Genomic DNA, 13,547 nt, shown 5'->3' on the forward strand with positions numbered 1-13,547 from the left:
CGATAGCCAATTCCTTTTTTATAGGGGAATAGTATTTCATTATATGCATATATCAGAATATGTTCATGTACCTTTATTGGACATTTGGATTATTTCTAGTTTTTGGTATTTATAAATGGAGGTGCTATAAACCTTCATATACAAGTCTGTGTGAACAGATGCTTTCATTTCTCTTGAGTAAATACCTTAAAGTGGAATTGCTAGATATATATAAGTTGTATGTTTCACTTTTTAAGAAACTGTCAAAATATTTTACAATGTCGTTTTACCATCTTTTATTCCACAATGTTTGAGAATGCCAGTTACTTCAAATTCTCACTAGCACTTAGAATGAACACTTAAAAAAATATTCGTTATTGTAATAGGTGCAGACGATTATCTCATTGTAGTTTAAGCCACATTTTCTTAATTACTAATTATACTGAGCATCTTTTCATTTGGGTGTTTGTGATTCGGTATCTACTTTGGTGAAATATGGGTTTAAATATTTGCCCAGTTTTAATTTGTGTTACCATGTTTTGAGAGTTTTATATATTCTAGATGGGAGTCCTTTATCAGATACACCACTTGCAACTGTTTTTAACAGTCTTTATCTTGTTTTTCATAGCCTTGTTTTTCATTTTATAGCCATGTTTTTTGAAATTCTTAATTTGGATGAAGTTCAATTTATAAATTGGGCTGATTTTATTGATTTTTTTCCTTCTATTATGGGTCATAGTTTGATGCTTCTTTGCACGCCTGGAGATATTTTTATTGGATGCTAGACTGTGGATTTTATGGTCTTAGGTGCTATGTAGTTTTGTATTCCTATAAATATATTTGGGCTCTGTTGTGGCATGCAGTTAAGTTACCTGGAAACATTTTGATCCTTCTGGGATTTGCTTAAATTTTGTCACGTGGGGATAGGGGAGTGGCTTATTTAGGGCTAATTTTATTTCAATTCTGAAGCAAAACTCTTCTGAATTCTCTACTTTTGTCTCCTGAATTACGAGTTTTCCATACTGACTAGGGATTTTGTTCTTGAATACTTTTGTGAAGCACAGGCACAGGATGCACAGGCTCAGTGGCCATGGCTCACGGGCCCAGCCGCTCCGCAGCATGTGGGATGTTCGCGGACCGGGACACGAACCCATGTCCCCTGCTTCGGCAGGCGGACTCTCAACCACTGCGCCACCAGGCAAGCTCCCTTGAATACTTTTAGGTAGTTCTTTCCCGGGTGTTAGGTAATTTTCTGACATCGGTGTGCTGATCCTCTGTAGATTTCTAGAGTAGTTTTTCTTTGCATCTTTCCTGTGCTTGGTACTCCACCAATGAATTCTAGCTGCCATGGCCTCTCCAGACTTCCAAATCCAACTGCCCAACTGGGCTCTGCCTTTTCCCTACATGGTTTCTTCTTCCCTATGCTATGACCATCGATATGCTCTTCAGGCACTAAGGTGGGACAATCAAAGAGATTCTTTTATTTATTTAACATTTCTATGGAATCACTGATGTCACATATTTTGAAAACTTTTGTTTATGTGTGTGTGTGTATATATATATATATATATATATATTTTCAGGCAAAAGGGTAAATATGATCACTGTTACTTTTTGCCCCCCCAAACAGAAGACCCATTGAATTTCTAATATTAAAAAATAAGAGGGGGCTTCCCTGGTGGCGTAATGGCTAAGAATCTGCCTGCCAACGCAGGAGACATGAGTTCGAGCCCTGGTCTGGGAAGATCCCACATGCTGCAGAGCAGCTAAGCCCGTGCGCCACAACTACTGAGCCCATGTGCCACAATTACTGAAGCCCATGCACCTAGAGCCCATGCTCCACAACAAAAGAAGCCACCACAATGAGAAGCCCGCACATCACACCCCCGCTCACTGCAAATAGAGAAAAGCCAGCGTGCAGCAATGAAAACCCAATGCAGCCAAAAATAAATAAATAAATAAATTTATAAAAAAATAAGAGGAATTATAGAGGCACATAAATGTTATATATGATTTCATGGTATTAGTTATGTGCTATCTTGTTTAATTGACTACAACTCCTTTAACAAAGATATATACAGTGATGCTAGGTCTTTTATATAAAATATTTAAATTAAATGATTGCCATGGTAACCATTGAATTATTAGGGGTCTTGACCTTAGTCACAAAACCTTAGTCACAAAACATAAGTCACAAAACATAAGTCACAAAACATAATGTAGGAAACAATGCATTCTGATTAGAACGTTTTAAAATTCGTCATGCCTTTCCAGAAATATAATTCTTTTAAATATGAGGTCTTTTGGAAGAAACAGTATCATACGAATCACAAGTGTTCAGGAAAGCCTTAAGAGAACAAATTGTACTAAATTTAAACAATGCAGGATATGGACAATTCAATATTTCTTTTCATACCAATTTTCCTTGTGATGTATGAACATAAACATCCTCTGGCACAGAGCTTCCCAGTGTCACAGCATACAGTGGGTATGCCACAAATGTGTAATGGATATATCTGAGATTTTGATCTCTGTAGCACTTTACATGGTCTGGTGGAGTCTGAGGAGGCTGAAATGTATAGAATTCCCTATAGCAATAATCAATGTCAACTTAACCACACTGTGCCTTACAAATACAGTGCCATGATGCGGCAAGATCAGGATGCACTGCTCCAGCAGTTATGCGTTTCTCACTGTTTTATCTTCTATAATGCCATGCTCAGTTTATGAATTTGGGCTGCTTTTCTTACTTCAAGGGATAGCTGGCTTGCTTAGAAAAGGAATGTAGCCAGTGGAAAAGAGAAGAAGGGGCTTTCTACAACTGTCTTTATTTCTGAACTCTATTGCCTTAGGGAAACTTTATTATTAAAATGAAAAATTCTATGTGTGTCTTTACTGATACTATAGTTGTAGAGTTCAAAAACATTGGTGATATAAATCAATACTGCATATACTTTGTAAAAAAGTGAAGCTCATCTTTTAAAATGTCCTTAAGAGAATGTGTTCATTTTATGACAGATAGTACAGCCTTTGCAAATATTAGGTAGGTGACTGTGATACCATTTAGGTTACCTGTCCTGTACTCTAGCTTCCCCTATAGAAATCTATTTATAAAATGTAGTTTGCATTTTAGTAAAGAAGAAAGCTTGAACCACGATGTTTGGGGAGTGAAAAGACTTTATTATTCAGCCCATGTATGTTTTCCAAATTTAAAAGTCTGTGGAGTAGTTGGTCCATGCTACATTTCACAAGTTCTAGCTGTGCTCTGTTTACAGAATTGGTCTGCAGTATTTAAAGTGCCAACTTATTTTCTTTCCATTTTGGATTAGAATTTGTATCTCATAGGAGCAGGAGGTTTTGTTTCAAGTTCTTGCATCCTTTTATCTAGTAAGAGAAAGGAAGCTAAGAGAACAAACTAGAGCAGAGTTATTTAGATATAATTTCTATCTAAACCTTTTTGATATTGTAATTAGAAGACTTCTTACCTGTGGGTTTGCTCCATATTGTAGAATTTACCATTTTGTTTTTCACATGCATTTTGATATCGGATGAATAGCAGAAATGGAAAAGCATGAGGAAGAGAAAATATTTATTTTTATTTATTTAGTAGAGGGAAAAGTCAGATGAGTGGGCAATTTTACATATTCTGCCCTTTTTTGTGTAAAATGAATATATACAAACAAGTGCAGCAACATGCTTTTTGCCTCTCTACTTTTCCCCTTTATTGAGTTATACATACAATAAATTGCACATATTTAAACATACAATTTGTTAAGTTTTGACATAGAAATAATCTCATGAAGCCATCACTTTTATCAAGATAAGAACATATCTGTTACTACAAAATTTCCTTGTGTTTTTTTTATAATCCCTCCATGCCACTCAGCTCAATCAAGACAACCACGGATCAGATTTCTGCCATTATAGATTAGTTTGTATTTTCCTTAATTTTACATAAATGTGAACCTACATTATATAACCTTTTTTTGTGCCTTTTCACTCGGCATTATTATTTTGAGAATCATCCATGTAGCTGCACACATCTTTAGTTAATTCTATTTATTACAGAGTAGTAGTGCCTTTTATGGATGTACTGTAACTCATTTATGATTCACTTACTGATGGACATTTGTGTTATTTCCAGGTTTTGGCTTTTACAAATAAGAATGTTATTAACATTCATGTACAAGTCTTTGTAGGAACTTATGCTTTCATTTATTTTTAGACATATAGCTAGGAGTGGAATGACTAGGTTGTATGCCAGATATATGTTTAACTTAAAAAAAAATTGCCAACGTGGTTGTATCATTTTACATTCCTAGTAGTAGTGTTTGAGAGTGTATTTGCTCTATATCCTCACCATTGTATATTGTCTTAATTGTACACATTCTAAAAGGTATATAGATGTATCTCATTGTGGCTTAATTCTCATTTCACCAATGACCAAAGATGTTCTAACATCTTTTCAGGTGGGTGTTTGTGATTAGCATATCTACTTTGATAAAGTATGTGTTCAAATATTTTGCTTTTTTTTAATTGGTTTTTGCATTTTGAAAGTTTTTTTAACATATATCCTGTATACAAGAACTGTATCAGGTATATATTTTCCCAATTTAGACTCTTTGTTTTCTTAACAGTATCTTTCAGAGAGTAGATATTGTTAAAGTTGATAAAGCATTATAATTTTTAAAACAACTTATGCTTTTGCTGTCATATCTTTACCTAATCCAAAGTCTCAAAGATTTTCATCTCTGCTTTAAGAAATTTTATGATTTTCCTGGCTTCTATATTGAGGTCTATGATTAATTTCAAGTTAATTATTTTACATGATGGGATATAATATTGGGGTTCTTTTTCATATGGATATTGACTTGTTCCTGTAACATTTTTAAGAGACTTTTTCCCTTTAAATTGCTTTTATACCTTTTTTGAAAACCAACTTACTGTAAATGCGTCGGTTTATTTTTAGACTCCATTTTCTATTTCATGATCTATCTTTGATGACCATACCACAGTGTATTATTACTTTAAAATGAATCTAAAAATCAGGTAGTGTAAATTCAACAACAACTTTGAATTTCCTTTACCAACATTGTTTTGGAAAATTCTGAATCCTTTCATGTTTTTTTTTTTATAAAATTTGGAATCAGCTTGTCAATTTCTACTAAAAAAAAGTGTACTTGAATTTTGACTGGACTCTATAGAATAGCTTGAGAAGAATTGACATCTTAATACTACTTAGTTGTCTGATCCATGAGCACGGTATACCTCCCAGTTTCTTTAGTTCATCTTCAACTTTTCTCAGCCATGTTTTGTAGTTTGCAATGCACGGGTTTTGTCCATCTTTCGTCAACTTTATCTAAAGCTCAGGAGATGAGCATACGTAATAGCACTAAATACGTTGCTTATAAAATAAGCTCATTAGAATTTAAATAAAGTCTTGTCACATGTGCACATGCACGCAACCAACAAATAAAACTTTCTCTGTGTTCCTCTAAATCTAACTGAATATTGCTTTTTAACATGTGAAAAACCTTGTTCTGGATCTGGTATATTTTGGGAGAAAAATCCTTTAAAATCCTTTTTAAGCATATTTTAATGGGCTTTGATTTCTTTTATAAAAGAACCATATTTAGTTGCCCATTTCCAAGGGAAAGACTTGCTTTTTTATTTTTGATAGTTCCACATTTCTCTTGAGTTCTTTTCCCCATAACTTAAAGATTTTTTTAAAATCACAGTATGTAACATGCTAACTTTCATCAAAATCTCATAATAATTTAAACAGTTTTTGTTTCCAAAAACCTTTCGCACACAACTTTTAAGTCCTAACATTCCCTTACTTTTTAAGAAGTTTTATGACTTTCCATGTTTTTGGTGACCTAAACTTTTTATATGTAATTGATCAAATTTACAATTATGAAACACTACATCTTCTTTAGAATAGTTTACTGTCTGTGCTGTGAAATACACTTTGCTATTTTGGTGGAATTTGCTTCACTTCATATAATTTAGCTTTATGAAGTCCATTTAAATAGAACACAAATTTTAAAATAAATTTCCAAAGTAATTGCTCCCATGAAAAATTGTGGCAGGGCAAGGAACAAATTCTCCCATGAAGATATGGCACATTTCTTTGATAGAGTGAATTAATGTTTTTAGTTTCTATCTTGATGACGATTTCTAATTTTTACATTGACTCACAACTAAAGCGAATCATGTATGTTTGCCAGTTACATAGCTCATGTCATCCTGAATCATGTCTGAAATCCTATTATGCATGGAATTGTTAACTTTTTTCACTCTAGGTTTTAACATGCAAACCTTATTTTGATGCTTTTTAGTAAATTATGACTTAAAACTTCTTCTGCTTGTTATGGCCAGAAGCCATACTGATTCTCCATAAGGAACAGAATATAAAAGTGTATTTTATATATTACTTCTCTTTAATGAATGCAAAGTCAAGGGAAAGTTATAAAAATATATCAATGAAACATTTAATAAGTAGCATATATAAACAATTACTCATATAATAAAAGTCTTGATTCAGCCTTATATAATGGAAAAGTCACATTTTGGTCAAAGTAAAGTGAATTTGATTTCCATTCCTCCCACTGATTAACTGAGCCATCTTTGAAAAATCATGTGGCCACTTCAGGTATCAGATTCCACATTTGTCAATTGGATATTATTGTACCTACTTCATCAGATTGATGTGAAAATTAACTATGAAAAATATGCAGTATTAAGAACTCATGTAATGGCAGTGTTTACCACCTATAACCTCCCTCTATTCTAGTTTATTCAGCAGAATGCTGAGTATTATGATATATACAGAAGTATAAATATATTCCCTTCTCTAGATAATAACTTAGCAGCAATATTGACAATGTAAAATATGTATCAACATTATAGAAATTCATAACACTTAAATATTGAGGTAAAGAATAAAGATACTTTGGAGGTTTTCAGGAGGGGTAGATCAGGAAGAAATAAGCCATGATGGCTTTAGATGTATTTAGAAAAGATTCAAGTAAATATGTTGTTATAGTCATAAAAAATTATAGCACCTTCCCCACTTAGTGATGATTTCATTTATAATAAAAATTAAAAATAGATCTCCCAAATGATCTAGCAATTCCACTTCTGGGTATATATCCAAAAACACCAAAACCACTAATTTGAAAATATTTCAAATTAATGTGACACTTAAATTTACAGTGTTACATGTCAAATATATTCAATACAAAATTTAAAAAAGAAAAAGTTTCTGATTAAACACACATTCATCACTAAATTCTCTAGATTTTAAAGTTGATGTAAATTAAAAGAATAATGAAGTATAAAGAAAGCTGGATAGAATAGGCAGAGAATGTTTATAGACCCACTTAAAACTCTCAGCTCATGAAGTTCTGAGGATGCTATGCAAGGAATCTGTATTTTTCATCCACAGTAGTAGGAAAATATTAAAGTCTTATATTAATATGTTTTTAATTCTTTAGTGATGTCTTTGTTGATAATGTGGAAGATGAGAAGGAAAAATGACACAAATACCATACCCCATGCTAATAGAGTGGATTTTACTGCCAGTAGGGTGAAAAATTCTCCGGAGAGAAACTATTTTTAATTGAAATGCCATTGCTTTCCCCCCACAAAACATCTATTCCCCTGACAAAAGACTTTCAGAAAACAAGGGAATGATTATTACTTTCATAAATGCCCAGATAGTATAACAAACAGAAAAGACATTTGACCAAACAGGGAAGTGATAGAAAGCATAAGCATCTTCTGAGAGAATTTAGCAGAGGATCATGATATGGTGAATTCTGAATGTATCAATAGTATATGGTAATATAATTCAGATTGTCTTATTGTTCCAGATATTAGCCAAATAAACTTCTCCTACTTTGATAAGCTGACTATTGGAACAAAATCAAAGGCCATTTGATTCCAATTGTCTTTAGATGCTGTCATATTGTAGAAAGATATTATTTGAGAAATTGGCACATTCTGTGATAGTTCTATTTTTAGACACATCATTAATAAAATTTCTCTAAAGTTACTCCTGTTTTTGCTCGTAATTTAGCTGTATTTTCCACTTTGTGAATGCATTTGCTTTTATGGTTCCCTTTACCTTAAAAAATTACCTCATAGTTGGGCTTCCCTGGTGGCACAGTGGTTGAGAGTCCACCTGCTGATGCAGGGGACACGGGTTTGTGCCCCAGTCCGGGAAGATCCCACACACCACGGAGCGGCTGGGCCCGTGAGCCATGGCCGCTGAGCCTGCGCGTCCGGAGCCTGTGCTCCGCAACGGGAGAGGCCACAACAGTGAGAGGCCTGTGTACTGCAAAAAAAAAAAAAAAAAAAAAAAATTACCTCATTGTTCAGTTGTTTATAGAAGAATCTCATACACTGAATAGCCTAATTCCATTCCATAATGTGAGCAATGTCAAGTAATTGCTTCTATGTAACAGAAATATGTGAATAACATTGTCTTCTGGAGGTTTACTCTATCTTGTTATATAGAGATTTACTTTAACTATCACTGTCTGATAAATGTTTTAGGATACTGCTGAAGTGAGTTTGAATATACTGACTTAATTTTTTTCTTTAAAAGTTATGTAAATTTTCTTTTGATTCCATATTTGAACCACGTTTATTTTTTTCTCTCCCACAAAATTTTCTTTTAATTTTTAAATTGAGTTATAACCAACATACAATATTATATTAGGTTCAGGTGTGCAACAAAGTGATTTGATATTTTTATACATTATGAAATGATCACCACAGTAAGTCCAGTTATCATCCATCATCATACTAAGCTGTTACAATATTATTGACTGCATTCCCTATGTGTACATTATATCTCTGTGACTTATTTATTTTAGAGTTGGAAGTTTGTACCTCATAATCCCCTTCACCTATTTCCTCCATTTCATTGATCTATGTGTGTGTGTTTTGTGCCAGTAACATACTTTTTTGATTATTATAGCTTTGTAGTATAGTTTCAAGTCTGGGAGTATGATACCTCTCGCTTTGTTCTTTCACTGGATTGCTTTGTCTATTCATGGTCTATTGTGGTTCCATACATATTTTAGGAATGTTTGTTCTAGTTCTGTAAAAAAATGCCATTGATAATTTGATAGAGATTACATTGAATCTGTAGATTGCTTTGGGTAGAATGGACATTTTAACAGTATTGATTCTTCCAATTCATGAGCACATATATCTTTCCATTTATTTGTGTCATCTTCAATTTCTTTCCTCAATGTTTCATAGTTTTCAGAGTGTAGGTCTTTTACCTCCTTGGTTAAATTTATTCCTATTTTATTATTTTTGACACAATTGTAAATGGAATTGTTTTCTTAATTTCTTTCTGATATTTTGTTATTAGTGTATAGAAATGCAACAGATTTTGGTATATTAATTTTGTAACTTGCAACTTCACTGAATTTATTTATTAGATCTAATAGCTTTATGATGGAATATTTGGAATTTCTATACATAGTATCATGTCATCTACAAATGGTAACAGTTTTATTTCTTCCTTTCCAATTCAGATGATTATTATTTCCTTCCTTGCCTAATTGCTGTAGTGAAAATTGGTGAGAATGGGCATTCTTGTCTTGCTTCTGACCTGACAGGAAGAGGTTTCTGCTTTCCATCATTGTGTATCTGTGGGTTTGCCATATATGACCTTTATTATGTTAAGGTTTGTTCCCACTATAGCCCCTTGTGGAGAGTTTTTATCATAAATAGATGTTGAATTTTGTCAAATTTTTTCTGTATCTATTGAAATGATCATGTGATTTTTTCCCTTCATTTTATTAATGTGGTGTGTCACATTGATTGATTTGCAGATGTTAAACAATCCTTGTATTCCTGAAATGAATCCCACTTGATCATGTGTTGTTAAATTTGGTTTGTTAATGATTTGTTGAGGATTTTTGCATTACGTTCATCAGTGATACAGCCTGAAATTCTCTTTTCTGTGTAGTCTTTGGATATCTTGGATACTCAGATAATGGTGGCCTCATAAAATTAGTTCAGAAGTGTTTCTTCAGTTTTTGGAATAATTTGAGAAGGATAGGTATTAATTCCTCCTTAAATGTTTGCTAGAGTTCACCTGTGAGGCCATCTGGACCTGGACTTTTGTTTTTTAGAGTTTTAAAAATTACTAATTCAATTTCATTACTAGTGATTGGTCTACTCGGATTTTCTGTTTCTTCATGATTCAGTCTTGGAAGAGTGTGTGTTTGTAGGAATTCATTTTTTTAGGTTGTCTAATTTGTTGGCATACATTTGTTCATAGTATTCTCATGATTCTTTGTATTTCTGTGATATTGGTTGTAATTACTCCTCTTTCATTTATGGTTTTATTTATTTGGGCTCTCTTTTTTTCTTGATTAGTATGGCTAACAGTTTGTTGATTTGTTTACCTTTTCAAAGAAACAGCTCTTAGTTTCATTTATCTTTTCTCTTGTTTTTCCTAATCTCTATTTCATTTATTTCTTCTCTAATCTTTATTATTTTCTTCCTTCTACTAATTTGGGCTTTGATTGTTCTTTTTCTAGTTCATTTATATGTACATTCAGATTGTTTATTTGAGATTTTTCTTGTTTCCTGAGGTAGGCCTATGCTATGAACTTTCTTAGAACTGCTTTTGCTGTCTCCCATAGATTTTGGAAAGTTGTGTTTCCATTTTCATTTGTTTCCAGGTATTTTAAAATTTCCTCTTTGATTTCTTCATTGACCCATTGATTGTTTAATCTTAGATTTATTGAGACTTGTTTTGTGGGCTAACATGTGATCTATCTGGAGTAAGTTGTGTGTGCATGTGAAAAGAATGCGTATTCTGCTGCTTTTGGATGAAGTATTCTGTATATATCTATTAAGTCCATCTGTTAATGTGTCATTGAAGGACAGTGTTCACTTACTGATTTTCTGCCTGGATGTTTTATCCATTTATGTAAGTGGTGTACTTAAGTCTCTACTATTATTGTACCTCTGTACATTTCTCCATTTATTTCTGTTATATTGCTTTATAGATTTAGGTGCTCCTTGTGTTGGGTGCATAATTATTTAACAAATATTAATCCTCTTTTTTGGATCTACCTCTTTATCATTATGTAATGCCCTTTTTTATCTTTTGTTAGAGTCTTTGTTTTAAAGTCTATTTTGTCTGATATATGTATTGCTACCACAGCTCTTTTTTTTCCCATTTGCATGAAATATCTTTTTCTATCTATCCACTTTCAGTCTATGTGTGTTTTTATATCTGAAGTGAGTCTTGTGGGCAGCATATAGATGGATCCTTTTTTTTGTGTTACATGGGCCTCTCACTGTTGTGGCCTCTCCCATTGTGGAGCACAGGCTCCGGACACGCAGGCTCAGCAGCCATGGCTCACGGGCCCAGCCGCTCCGCGGCACGTGGGATCTTCCCGGACCGGGGCACGAACCCGTGTCCCCTGCATCGGCAGGCAGACTCTCAACCACTGCGCCACCAGGGAAGCCCTAGATGGATCTTGTTTTTATCCATTCAGCTACACTATAGCTTTTGATTGAAGCATTTAGTTCATTTACATTTTAAGGATTTATTAATATGGATGCACATATTGCCATTTTGTTCATTGTTTTCTGGTTGTTTTTGTAGTTCTTCTCTGTTTCTGTCTTCTTTTGGTTTCTTCCCTTTTGGTTTGAGGGATTCCTCTAGTGTTATGTGTAGATTCCTTTCTCTTTATATTTTGTGCATCCATTTATACTTTGCACCTTGTTCCATCATATTGCTTACAGAGAGACTCATAATTTACTTTGTGCTGTAGTGCAAAATGAATACTATTCACACTATAATTTTATTTTGTGACAGAATAATGAATCTTGATTAGATAAAAGTGAAACATGGTTTGAAATGTTCGTTTTTTCAACATCAGAAGATATGCTAAAAATCTAATCTAAAAAGAGTCTGAATAATTACATTGGAAGATGTTAATTAGTACAAAGATATACAAGCAATTTTTCATTTAACATACATATTCTTACTCTACGTTAAAAACTTTTTTTCAGTCTTGGTAAAATTACTTTATTGTCTCCATATACCAACTTTTCTAATATTTAACCTAGTAAAAACCAGTCAGGTTCACATATATTGCAAATTAATTGCTATAGAAAGACTAATAAATATTTTGAATATCACCATTTGGTAACCATCACATTAATAACAATTTCAGATAATAAACATCAATGGATGTTAAGACTAGTGGATAAAGGTTTAATTAGAAACAGTATATTTACATCGTCTTGAAGTATTTGCCCATAAGATACTTATTAAATACAAAGGGAAAAAGATTAACTTTCAATAAAATAAACCTGACAAATACTACCTAGACCAAATGATCCAAGTTAACATCACCATTAGGGAAACAAATAGACATTATTTGCCTCCTAATATGATGCACTTAAAAGAACAAATCACGTCTGTAGTATTCTTTACAAAAATATGTGACATGAATATATTCATGAGGAAACATCATACAAATTCAATTTGAAGAACAGTCAATAGAATAAATGGCCCAAACTCTTCAAAAAATGTTAAAATCATAAAAAATAAGAAAAACTAAGAAACTCTTCCAGATAGCAGGAGATGAAAGAGACATAAAAACTGATGTCAATGAGCAATCCTGAATTAGACTAGGAGAAAAAAAAGTCATTCTCTTTATAAAGGTCAGTAGTACAACAATTGTGAAAATTGACTTATTAATTAATAATAATGTCAAAACTGTGTTAATATTATGCTAATAATTATACTATGGTTATATAAGAAAATGGCCTTGGAAATCCACAAGTGAAACATTTAGGGGTAAAGGACATCATATCTAGAATTTATTCTGAAGTGGAGGGGAGTGGATAGGAGAGAGAGAGACAGAAGCAGAATGAGCTGTGAGAATGAGAGCATGAAAGAAAGTGGTGGGGGTAGGGGAGGATAATAAAAACATAAATGTTAACATTTGAGCTTCTGAGTGAATGGTAAATAAAGATTGTTGGTACAGTTTTTATAACTTTTCTGTAAGTCTGAAGTTAGTTTGAAATAAGATGTTTTAAAAATCAGAATAACTACATTAAATAAATAATTAATAAAAATCAACTAAGAGAGTTCTTAATCTAAGTGGATTAATTATCTAAATTTCAATGTCAGTTGAAATTATTAGATCCAGTGGTTGTACATATAAACACATTCACAGTTGATGTGAAATCAAGAAACTTTTAGAGGTTTTTGTTTGTTTTGGTAAATAGTAGAAACCACACAGTGACTGTAAATTTATAAAAACTATATTAAGTCTTAATTTCTATCATTTGATTATTGTCACAAAGTACATAAAATTGCTATTGAGTTATCTGAGGCATTTTCTTCTGAATTGGTTTCTGGTCTCAGACTCAACAGCAGCATGTCTCTCTCCTTAACTTTTCCCCTATTAACTGTACTAGCATTTGTGCATAGTGGCACTAAAAAGAGTATCATCCATCAGGAATCTAGTCATAAATATTTAATTAGGACAGTTTGAGGAATGTGAATA

General features: G+C 32.8%; 1 long non-coding RNA gene across 3 annotated transcripts in view; it reads left to right on the top strand.

Moving 5' to 3' along the window:
* LOC132423341 (uncharacterized) overlaps positions 1-13,547 on the top strand; it is a 246,573-nt gene that overhangs the window by 142,946 nt on the left and 90,080 nt on the right. The gene's annotated exons all lie outside the window — the stretch shown is intronic.

Source organism: Delphinus delphis, chromosome 3 (assembly GCF_949987515.2).
Source record: "Delphinus delphis chromosome 3, mDelDel1.2, whole genome shotgun sequence".
In the NCBI taxonomy this organism is placed as follows: Eukaryota; Metazoa; Chordata; class Mammalia; order Artiodactyla; family Delphinidae; genus Delphinus; species Delphinus delphis.